A 9,391-nucleotide genomic window follows, 5' to 3' on the forward strand; every position below is an offset into this window, starting at 1 on the left:
ATTGCCTACTCAGACCAGCAGCAGCTCTCCAGGGTCTCAGGCTGAGGTCTTTCACATCACCTATTTGCCTAGTCCCTAGGGTTACCAGGTCTTTTCACTGCCTGCGGGAGCTTTTTGGGGCGGGGCCTGCAAAGGGCAGGGTTTGGGGAGGGACTTCAATGCCATAGAGCCCAATTGCCAAAGTGGCCATTTTCTCCAGGTGAACTGATCTCTGTCGGCTGGAGATCAGTTGTAATAGCAGGAGATCTCCAGCCACTACCTGGGGGTTGGCAACCCTACTAGTCCCTTTAACGAGATGCCGGGGATTGAACCTGGGACCTTCTGCATGCCAAGTAGATGCCTGCCATACCACTGAGCCACAGCCCCTCCCCTGCTGAGCTAGTTTTCTGCTTGCTTGGATTTGATTTCAACGCAAACGAGCGCTCTGACTTGGACTCTGGTTTCTCTCCGTGCATTGCAACCACATCCCCAGTTCTTTTGCACATGCTCTTCCGCCGGCGTAACGAGGGAGAGCTGCTGGCCGGCCAAGCGGCCTCCCCCAAAAGTGCTCTGTCACCTCCCTGAGTCACTGGGGGTTACCGCATTATGTATTCCCAGCGATGTATTAAGAGTTTGAAAATGTTATTAAAAACATCGCTTTAATTAGTTTTTGGGTACCACGGCTAAAAAATGGTTGGAAGAAGTCTTCACAGCTAAAGGGGCCAAACAAAGTGCGAACAGTATTTTTTATAACATTTTCAAACTCTTAATACATCGGTGGGACTATAGAAAGTGTGAACAGTATTTTTATAATGGTTTCAGACTCTTAATACATCCCTGGGAATACATAATGCGGTACCCCCTTTGTTTGGCCCCTTTAGCTGTGAAGACGTCTTTTGTATTCCCAGCGATGCATTAAGAGTTTGAAAATGTTGTAAAAAACATCGGCTGCCGCACTAGGTATTCCCAGCGATGTATCAGGAGTGAAAACATAAAAAATACTGTTCACACTTTCTGTGTATTCCCACTGATGTATTAAGAGTTTGAAACTGTTATAAAAAATACTGTTCGCACTTTGTTTGGCCCCTTTAGCTGTGAAGACGTCTTCCAACCATTTTTTAGCCGTAGTATCCAAAAACCCTTTTAAAACAATGTTTTTTATAACATTTCCAAACTCTTGATACATTGCTGGGAATACCTAGTGTGGTAGCCATCCTGGGTTACCGCACTTGTATTCCCAGCGATGTATTAAGAGTTTGAAAACATTATAAAAAATACTGTTCGCACTTTCTTTGGCCCCTTTAGCTGTGAAGACGTTTTCCAACCATTTATAAGCCGTGGTATCCAAAAACACTTTTAAAGCGATGTTTTTAACAACATTTTCAAACTCTTAATACATTGCTGGGAATACAAAGTGCAGTAACCCTCATCGTGCGGTAACCCGGTTTTTGGATACCACGGCTACAAAATGGTTGGAAGCCGTCTTCACAGCTAAAGGGGCCAAACAAAGTGCGAACAGTATCTGAAGAAGTGAGCTGTGGCTCACGAAAGCTCATACCCTACCAGAAAATATTTTTGTTAGTCTTTAAGGTGCTACTGGACTCTTGCCCTTTTCTACTACTGCAGACAGACTAACACGGCTACCCACTGTGAAAGTGCGAACATAATGTTTTCAAACTCAATACATTGCTAGGAATACAAGTACAGTAAACTCCCCCCCCCCCATTAAAGCGATGTTTTTTATAACGTTTTCAAACTCTTAATACATCGCTGGGAATACATAGAAAGTGCGAACAGTATTTTTTATAACATTTTCAAACTCTGAATACATCGCTGGGAATACAAGTGCAGTAACAACCCCCCCCCCCATTAAAGCGATGTTTTTTATAACGTTTTCAAACTCTTAATACATCCCTGGGAATACATAGAAAGTACAAACAGTATTTTTTATAATGTTTTCAAACTCTTAATACATCGCTGGGAATACAAGTGCGAACTCTTAATATATTGCTGGGAATACAAGTGCAGTAACACACCCCCCCGTATTAAAGCGATGTTTTTTTAGAACGTTTTCAAACTTAATACATCGCTGGGAATACACAAAGTGCGAACAGTATTTTTTATAATGTTTTCAAACTCTTAATATATTGCTGGGAATACAAGTGCAGTAACACCCCCCCCCCCGTATTAAAGTGATGTTTTTTTAGAACGCTTTCAAACTCTTAATACATCGCTGGGAATACATAGAAAGTGCGAACAGTATTTTTTAGAACGTTTTCAAACTCTTAATACATCGCTGGGAATACAAGTGCAGTAACACCCCCCCTTATTAAAGTGATGTTTTTTTTATAACGTTTTCAAACTCTTAATACATCGCTGGGAATACAAGTGCAGTAACACCCCCCCTTATTAAAGTGATGTTTTTTTTATAACGTTTTCAAACTCTTAATACATCGCTGGGAATACAAGTGCAGTAACACCCCCCCTTATTAAAGTGATGTTTTTTTTATAACGTTTTCAAACTCTTAATACATCGCTGGGAATACAAGTGCAGTAACACACACACCCCTTATTAAAGTGATGTTTTTTTTATAACGTTTTCAAACTCTTAATACATCGCTGGGAATACAAGTGCAGTAACACACACACCCCTTATTAAAGTGATGGTTTTTTTTATAACGTTTTCAAACTCTTAATACATCGCTGGGAATACAAGTGCAGTAACACACACACACCCCATTAAAGCGATTTTTTAAATAACGTTTCCAAACTCTTAATACATCGCTGGGAAGACACGCAATGCGGTCACCCCCACTGTTTTCCAACGTGATCAGGGAGGGCTCGCGCGCGCCTCCTGCCGGCCGGAGGAGGCGCGCGCCTCCCGCGCAACGGGCCGCTCGCCTCCCCCTGCCCTGCTCTCGTCGGGCGCGGCCAGGTCCTGCAAGAGAGATCTCTCTTTTCGGGGGGGGGGGAGGGGGCGTGCCTGCTCCCTGCTGATAGGGGAGGGGAGGATGGCGGCGAGCAGGCCGGCGGAGCGGAGGGAGGGACTCCGCCGCGGACCAAGACGATGCATTTAGCCCGCACCAACATGGCTGCTGCGTTGCAAACGGCCAACCGGGCGCTGCGCCTGTGTAAGTGGATCCGCCCGTTGCAATGCCGAGCGTGGCTTTTTCTTTGCAGAAGGGGGTGGGGGTGGGTGTCCCTCTTCCTAGCTGGAGGTCTGGACCTGTTGGGGTGGGCAGTTCTTTCCGCCGTCGGGTTTGGGAGCTGCTAAGGGGGGGGGGGGTTGGTGTTTGCAAGCTCAATTTGCAAGCTCAATTTGCAAAAGCTCAATTTGCAAAAGCTCAATTTGCAAGACCTGAGCCAGGCTGTCCAAGATAGGACATTTTGGAGGACTTTCATTCATAGGGTCGCCATGAGTCGGAAGCGACTTGACGGCACTTAACACACACACACACACACACATACATAAGGGTGTGTGTTGCAGACCTGCCCCCCCTCTTGTTGCTTCCCCTTTGCTCCTTGGGGGGCTGCATGGAAAAGGGAGCCTTCCCGGAGCGGAGAAAGGGGGCTCGACGCAAACGCCTCTCTTATGTAAGGACTTTTGGCGTCGGTTTTTCTTTTAAAAGCCAGAAACTTCCAAAACAAATTGCTTTCCATAATTTCCAGTCTGAGACACAAGGATATTGGGGTGGGGTGGGGGGAGATTTGCTAGTTTGGGCACAATTTCAGCCTTTTTTAAGCGCCCCCCCCCCGGGTCCACGCCCACCTGGAAGCCGCAGCGCAGCATCCCCTGCTAGAAAGGGCTTCTGTGCGACCCATTCTTGGGTTGGGGGCAGCAAAGCTCCCCCTGCCCCCAGCAGCCTGCCTAGAGACCCCCTTCCCTCTTGGGGGGGGGGCAGAGAGAGATTCCCCCCTTCCTTTTTTTAATTTTTTTTTATTTTCTTCATTTAACATATCAACAGAAACGATATCCAATACTAAAAATAATAGTAGTAATAAAAAGAAAAACAAGTAGTACCCCTAATTTAACAATAAGATGACTTCCCCCTCTCCCTCTTCCCTCTAAAAATGAATTGTATAAACTTTTGCTAACGGAGCTAATCGCAATATTATTTTAACTAACCTGTTCTTATCCTGTCCTATTAAATCGAAACCTAATATAACATTGATACAAAGTATAAATAAGGGATTAGATCAAAGAGTGTCCTTTAAATGGTCCCATTAAAAATTGATTTTCACAATAGGTTGTGCAAACCTCCCATTCCCCCCGAAATTGTACATTATCTTGAGATTCCCCCCTTCCTCACTACGCCGGTCCAACTCAGGCGTTATATGCAAGCATGGCTCGCCCAGCTCCGTGATCCCCCAGAGTGTTTTCCCCAATTTTGTCCCCCCTCTTGGCCATCCTGCCCACCCCCCAAGACTGAGAAAGTAAGAGCCCCATAGCTCCTGCCAGGATCTTGTTACACAATGGCTGAGCATCAGAGCTGGCCTCCCTACACCCTCCGTGTGGTTAACTTTTTACATTTGGGGGCTTGCATATCAAATGGTTAAGCGTAGACTTCTGGACGTTGAATTGCAAACCCTTGATAGCCTTGCCCAAAAAATCTGCTCCCCTTTGAGTTTTGAAATCCCCCCAACTACCGGTCGACTGGCTCCTTATTTGTCTGCCCTACACGCCCCGCAAATGCGTAGAGCATTTGCACTTGCTAGGTGCAATGCTCTCCCTTCAGCGGTTACTTTCGGACGATATAACCAAACCAGTCATTCGACGTGGCTCCTCAAATTCAGTTGAGTCAGTTTTCCATATCCTTCTTTATTGTCCTCAGTTTGAAGTTATTCGTCACAACCTACTCGATCCTATTTTAACTAATATGTCAGGACACTCGGAGGCCCTGAAAGTTTTTATTGTCTTCTCAATGACTTGTCAACCGGCATAACTGAAAAAGTAGCTGTTTTTTTAAGTTCAGAAATCAAAAACAGATTGGATAAGGTTAATGATTGATGGTGTCCCGTATTCCTTGTTTTCCTATAGCTATTCATCATTTGTATGGATCGCTTATCATTTGTATGGATCACTTATTGTATTGTATCACGGTCGTATTGTATTGTATTGTATAACAGAATTGAATTGAATTGACATTTGGGGGCCCTGACTGCTCCAGGTTGTGAAAAACCTGGAGATTTGGGGGCGGAGCCTGAAGAGGGTGGGGTTTGGGGAGGGGCTTCAACACCATAGAGTCCAATTGCCAAAGCGGCCGTTTTCTCCAGGGGAACTGATCTCTATCAGCTGGAGATCAGTTGTAATAGCGGGAGATCTTCAGCTACCCCCTGGAGGTTGGCAGCCCTGTCCTCCAGGCCCACTATGGCCCTATGCTTTTATGATGAGCACCACTTGTTTTAGCTATTTAATTGATTAGAAATTGGGAATTGGTTTTAAAATTTTAAAGTTTATTGTTTATAGTTTTATTATATTGTGTGCTGTTTGATAATGTTAGCCGCCCTGAACCTGGCCTTGGCCGGGGATAGAGGGCGGGATACAAATCGTAAATAAATAAAATAAATAACTAAAAAAATGTGTCAACGGGGAAGGGGGTTGGAGAGACGATCTTTGCTGAAGGGGACTAGCGAGGCAGGCAGGCTCTGCAGAGCGATTGCATCCGGCGCCCAGTGGCCGGGGCGAGCAGCAGGCAAACCAGCCTGTCTAGTCCTGCCGAGAAGACTCAGCTAGAGGGATGGGAATCGCTGCAGGGCTGGCGGCTGGTCTCCTAAGAAGAGCCCTGCTAGATGAAGCAAATGCTCTGTCCAGTCCAAAATCCCATTTGATTTGGCCAACCAGTTGCTCCAGAAGGACCCACAAAGAGGGCACGGAAGCCAAGGCTTTCTTGTTGATGTTTCCTCCTAGCGTTGGTATCCAGAGGTTGACTGCCAATGAGCATGGAGGCACCTTTGAGCCATCCTGGCTAGTAGCCTGCTCCATAAATCTGCCTGGTCTAAAGCCACAGTCATCTGCTGAAGCTGGAGGGTGAGAGATTCAAAACCAATAAAAGGAAGGAATTTTTTTCATGCAACGCATAGTTAATTTGTGGAACTCCCTGCCCCAAAATGTGGTGATGGCTGCCAACTTGGAAGGCTTTAAGAGGGGAGTGGACACATTCATGGAGGAAAGGGGTATTCATGGCTACTAGTTAAAATGGATACTGGTCATGCTGCATACCTATTCTCTCCAGGATCAGAGGAGCATGCCTATTATTTTGGGTGCGGTGGAACACAGGCAGGATGGTGCTGCTGCAATCGTCTTGTTTGGGGGCTTCCTAGAGGCACCTGGTTGGCCACAGTGTGGACAGTCTTCTGGACTCGATGGGCCTGGGTCTGATCCAGCAGGGCCCTTCTTATGCTCTTATGTTCTTAAAGCCATCGATGCTTATGGCCAGCATGGTGTAGAGGTTAAGGTGTCGGACTAGGGCGTGGGAAACCGAAACCCAGGTTTGAATTCCCACTTGCTGGGTGACCTTGGGCCAGTCACATTCTCAGCCCTGACCCTGGCTAGTGTTTGGATGGGAGACTCATGAACACATGAAGCTGCCTCATACTGAATCAGACCCTCCTTAGTCGATCAAAGTCAGTTTTGTCTGCTCAGACTGGCAGTGGCTCTCCAGGGTCTCAGTCAGGGGTCTTTCACATCACCTACTTGTCTAGCCCCTTTAACTGGAGATGCCAGGGATTGAACCGGGGATGCCAAGCAGATGCTCTACCACTTCTGCATGCCAAGCAGATGCTCTACCACTGAGCCAAGGCCCCTCCCCTGGAATACCAGGGTGACACGGAGGCAGGCAATGGCAAACCACCTCTCAACATTGCTGTTTCCCTGGAGGCTATCCTAGCTCTTAACTTTAGGTGCCACGTCAACCCGTTTCTTTTTACTCAGGCTTTTAACTAAGGGCCTCCATCAGAGCTGTTTCACAGCCAGCTTCTAGACCACTGGTTCCCAACCAGGGGTTCATGGACCCCCAGGGGTCCGCGAGAACTAAATTAAGGTTCGCGAAACAAAGTTATAAACCCATAATAAATTAATATTTTCAATTAAAAGTTATCTATTATAAAATATATATAATAAAATATAATTCTAAGTTTAATGTTTAACTAACAGTTATGATTAAAGTTTATTTTCAAATTCCCGGAATTTTTATTTTGAACCTTGGGGTCCCTGCACCGAACAAAAAAGTCCTAGTGGTCCCTGGTCAAAAAAAGGTTGGGAACCACTGTTCTAGACTAAGGACTGTTTTCTGAGTGGTGTTGTGATTAGAGTGTCAGGCCACGAGAGCCTGGTTCGAATCCCCACCCTGCCATGGAAACTTGTTGAGTCACCTTGGACCGATGGCACCCGCTCAGCTTAACCTGCCTCACAGGGTTGTTGGGAGGGGAAAATGGAGGAGGGAGGGATGATGTAAGCTACTTTGGGTCCCCATTGGGCAGAAAGGTGGATAAAAATGAAGGAAATCAATAAATATAAATTTAGGCTGTTCATTGTTTGTTTTATGCCCTGGCTTGTTTTGAATGGCTTTTTGGTATGTTTTATTTTAGCTGTAAGCTGCTTTGAGCAGGTCTGTGGAGAGGCAGCATATACATTTTCTAAATAAATAAATGTTGAACACACATGAATTGTCTAAATATATCATTTTGGAACCCGCCCGGCTTGATTTAAGCCTGATGCTGGCTGTGTAGTTTTGCACAATTAGCTGCACCGTTTGAACAAAGACACTGTGTGGTTGTGAAGGGCCACCCATGAGTGTTTTTGCCTCAACCCCCACCTTGTGTGGAAGATACAATATATGTTGTGCAAGAAATAAATGAACTGTTTTTTCTTCCTTTGGCCCGTCCAGTTGCAAAAAACAACCGCTGCAACCCGGCGAGAGTCCAGCTGCAATGGAGGTGTCAATTGACCGCAACAGCACCTGTCCAGGTGAAAAAAACCGAGCCTCAAATCCAACCTGGAAAAAGGTAGGGGGCATCTCAGTGGTTGGTCACCTCCCGAGGAACTGGTTAAAGATGGTGTGCGTGTCACTTATACAATAGTACTTCAGAGACAGAACAAACTTGCATCTGCCTTAGGATCAGCCTACTTTTGGCTGGATCTGATCTCCATTTAAGGCAGCGCTCCCCTACGTGGGGCCCATGGGGGCCAGGGCTCCCACCATCACCTCCCCTGGCACCCAGCAGGTGTTTTTAGAAAGTGGGTGGGACGAAGGTGGGGCTCTTGCCAAGCAGGGCTTCTGATTGGTCATTGGAGATTTGATTTGCTGTGCAGATTGAAATATTGTCAGCTTCTACTGCAGTGTTGGTTTTATTGTGTCTCGCACGTTTTTCTCAGTGTATTTTTGTAATTACTTCTCTTGTCCCCTCCACTTGGGCTTCCTCTCTATGTATGGTTAGGGTTTCCAATCTCCAGCTATTACAACTGATCTCCAGCCGATAGAGATCAGTTCACCCGGAGAAAATGGCCGCTTTGGCAATTGGACTCTATGGTGTTGAAGTCCCTCCCCAAACCCCGCCCTCCTCAGGCTTCACCCCCAAAACCTCCCGCCAGTGGCAAAGAGGGACCTGGCAACCCTATGTATGGTTGATTTTTGCCTCCTGTGGCGGCCGTTTTGTGGTTGCACCCATCACCCTGCGTCAGAATGTCGAAAGTGCTCACAGGGCCAAAAAGGATGAGGACCCTGATTTAAGGAGATAGCTATCAAAGAGGAATAGCTCTTTCCCTCAAGCAGTGATAACTATTTTTTTTTTAAATTTCTATCCTCCTTTTCTTCCATGGAATTCAACATGGTATACCTAGAGGCCAAAGAAGGTCTCCTGTCCCAAGCATTGACCATATCTAGGCCTGCTTAGTTTCTGTGCCTCATGTTCTTTTACATCATGTCCTGGACAGGCTGTGTCAGTTGGGGTCTGAGGCTGTGACGCGGAGGACTGTGTGGGGAAAAATGTACTTCTGCTTTTAAAAAAGATTTATATAGCACTTTCCTTCTTTCAGGGCATTCAGTGCTGGCATCCCATGGGTTGGATCCTGTGAACCTTGATGCCTCTTTCTCATGAGGAGGGGCTGTGGCTCAGTGGCAGAGCATCTGCTTGGCATGCAGACGGTCCCAGGTTCAATCCCCAGCATCTCCAGTTAAAGGGACCAGGCAGGGAGGTGATGTGAAAGACCCCTGCCCGAGACCCTGGAGAGCCGCTGCCGGTCTGAGCAGACAATACTGACTTTGATGAATCAAGGGTCTGATTCAGTATAAGGCAGCTTCATGTGACACATGTTCCATGTTAGCTTATCCAGAGCTTCTAGGAGTGAAAGAGGGCCGTTCCCAGTTCCCCCCCCCCACTTTATTCCTCTGCGGTGTGTCCACCCCTGTATTCA

The sequence above is a fragment of the Euleptes europaea genome, chromosome 4, assembly GCF_029931775.1.
Source record: "Euleptes europaea isolate rEulEur1 chromosome 4, rEulEur1.hap1, whole genome shotgun sequence".
NCBI lineage: Eukaryota > Metazoa > Chordata > Lepidosauria > Squamata > Sphaerodactylidae > Euleptes > Euleptes europaea.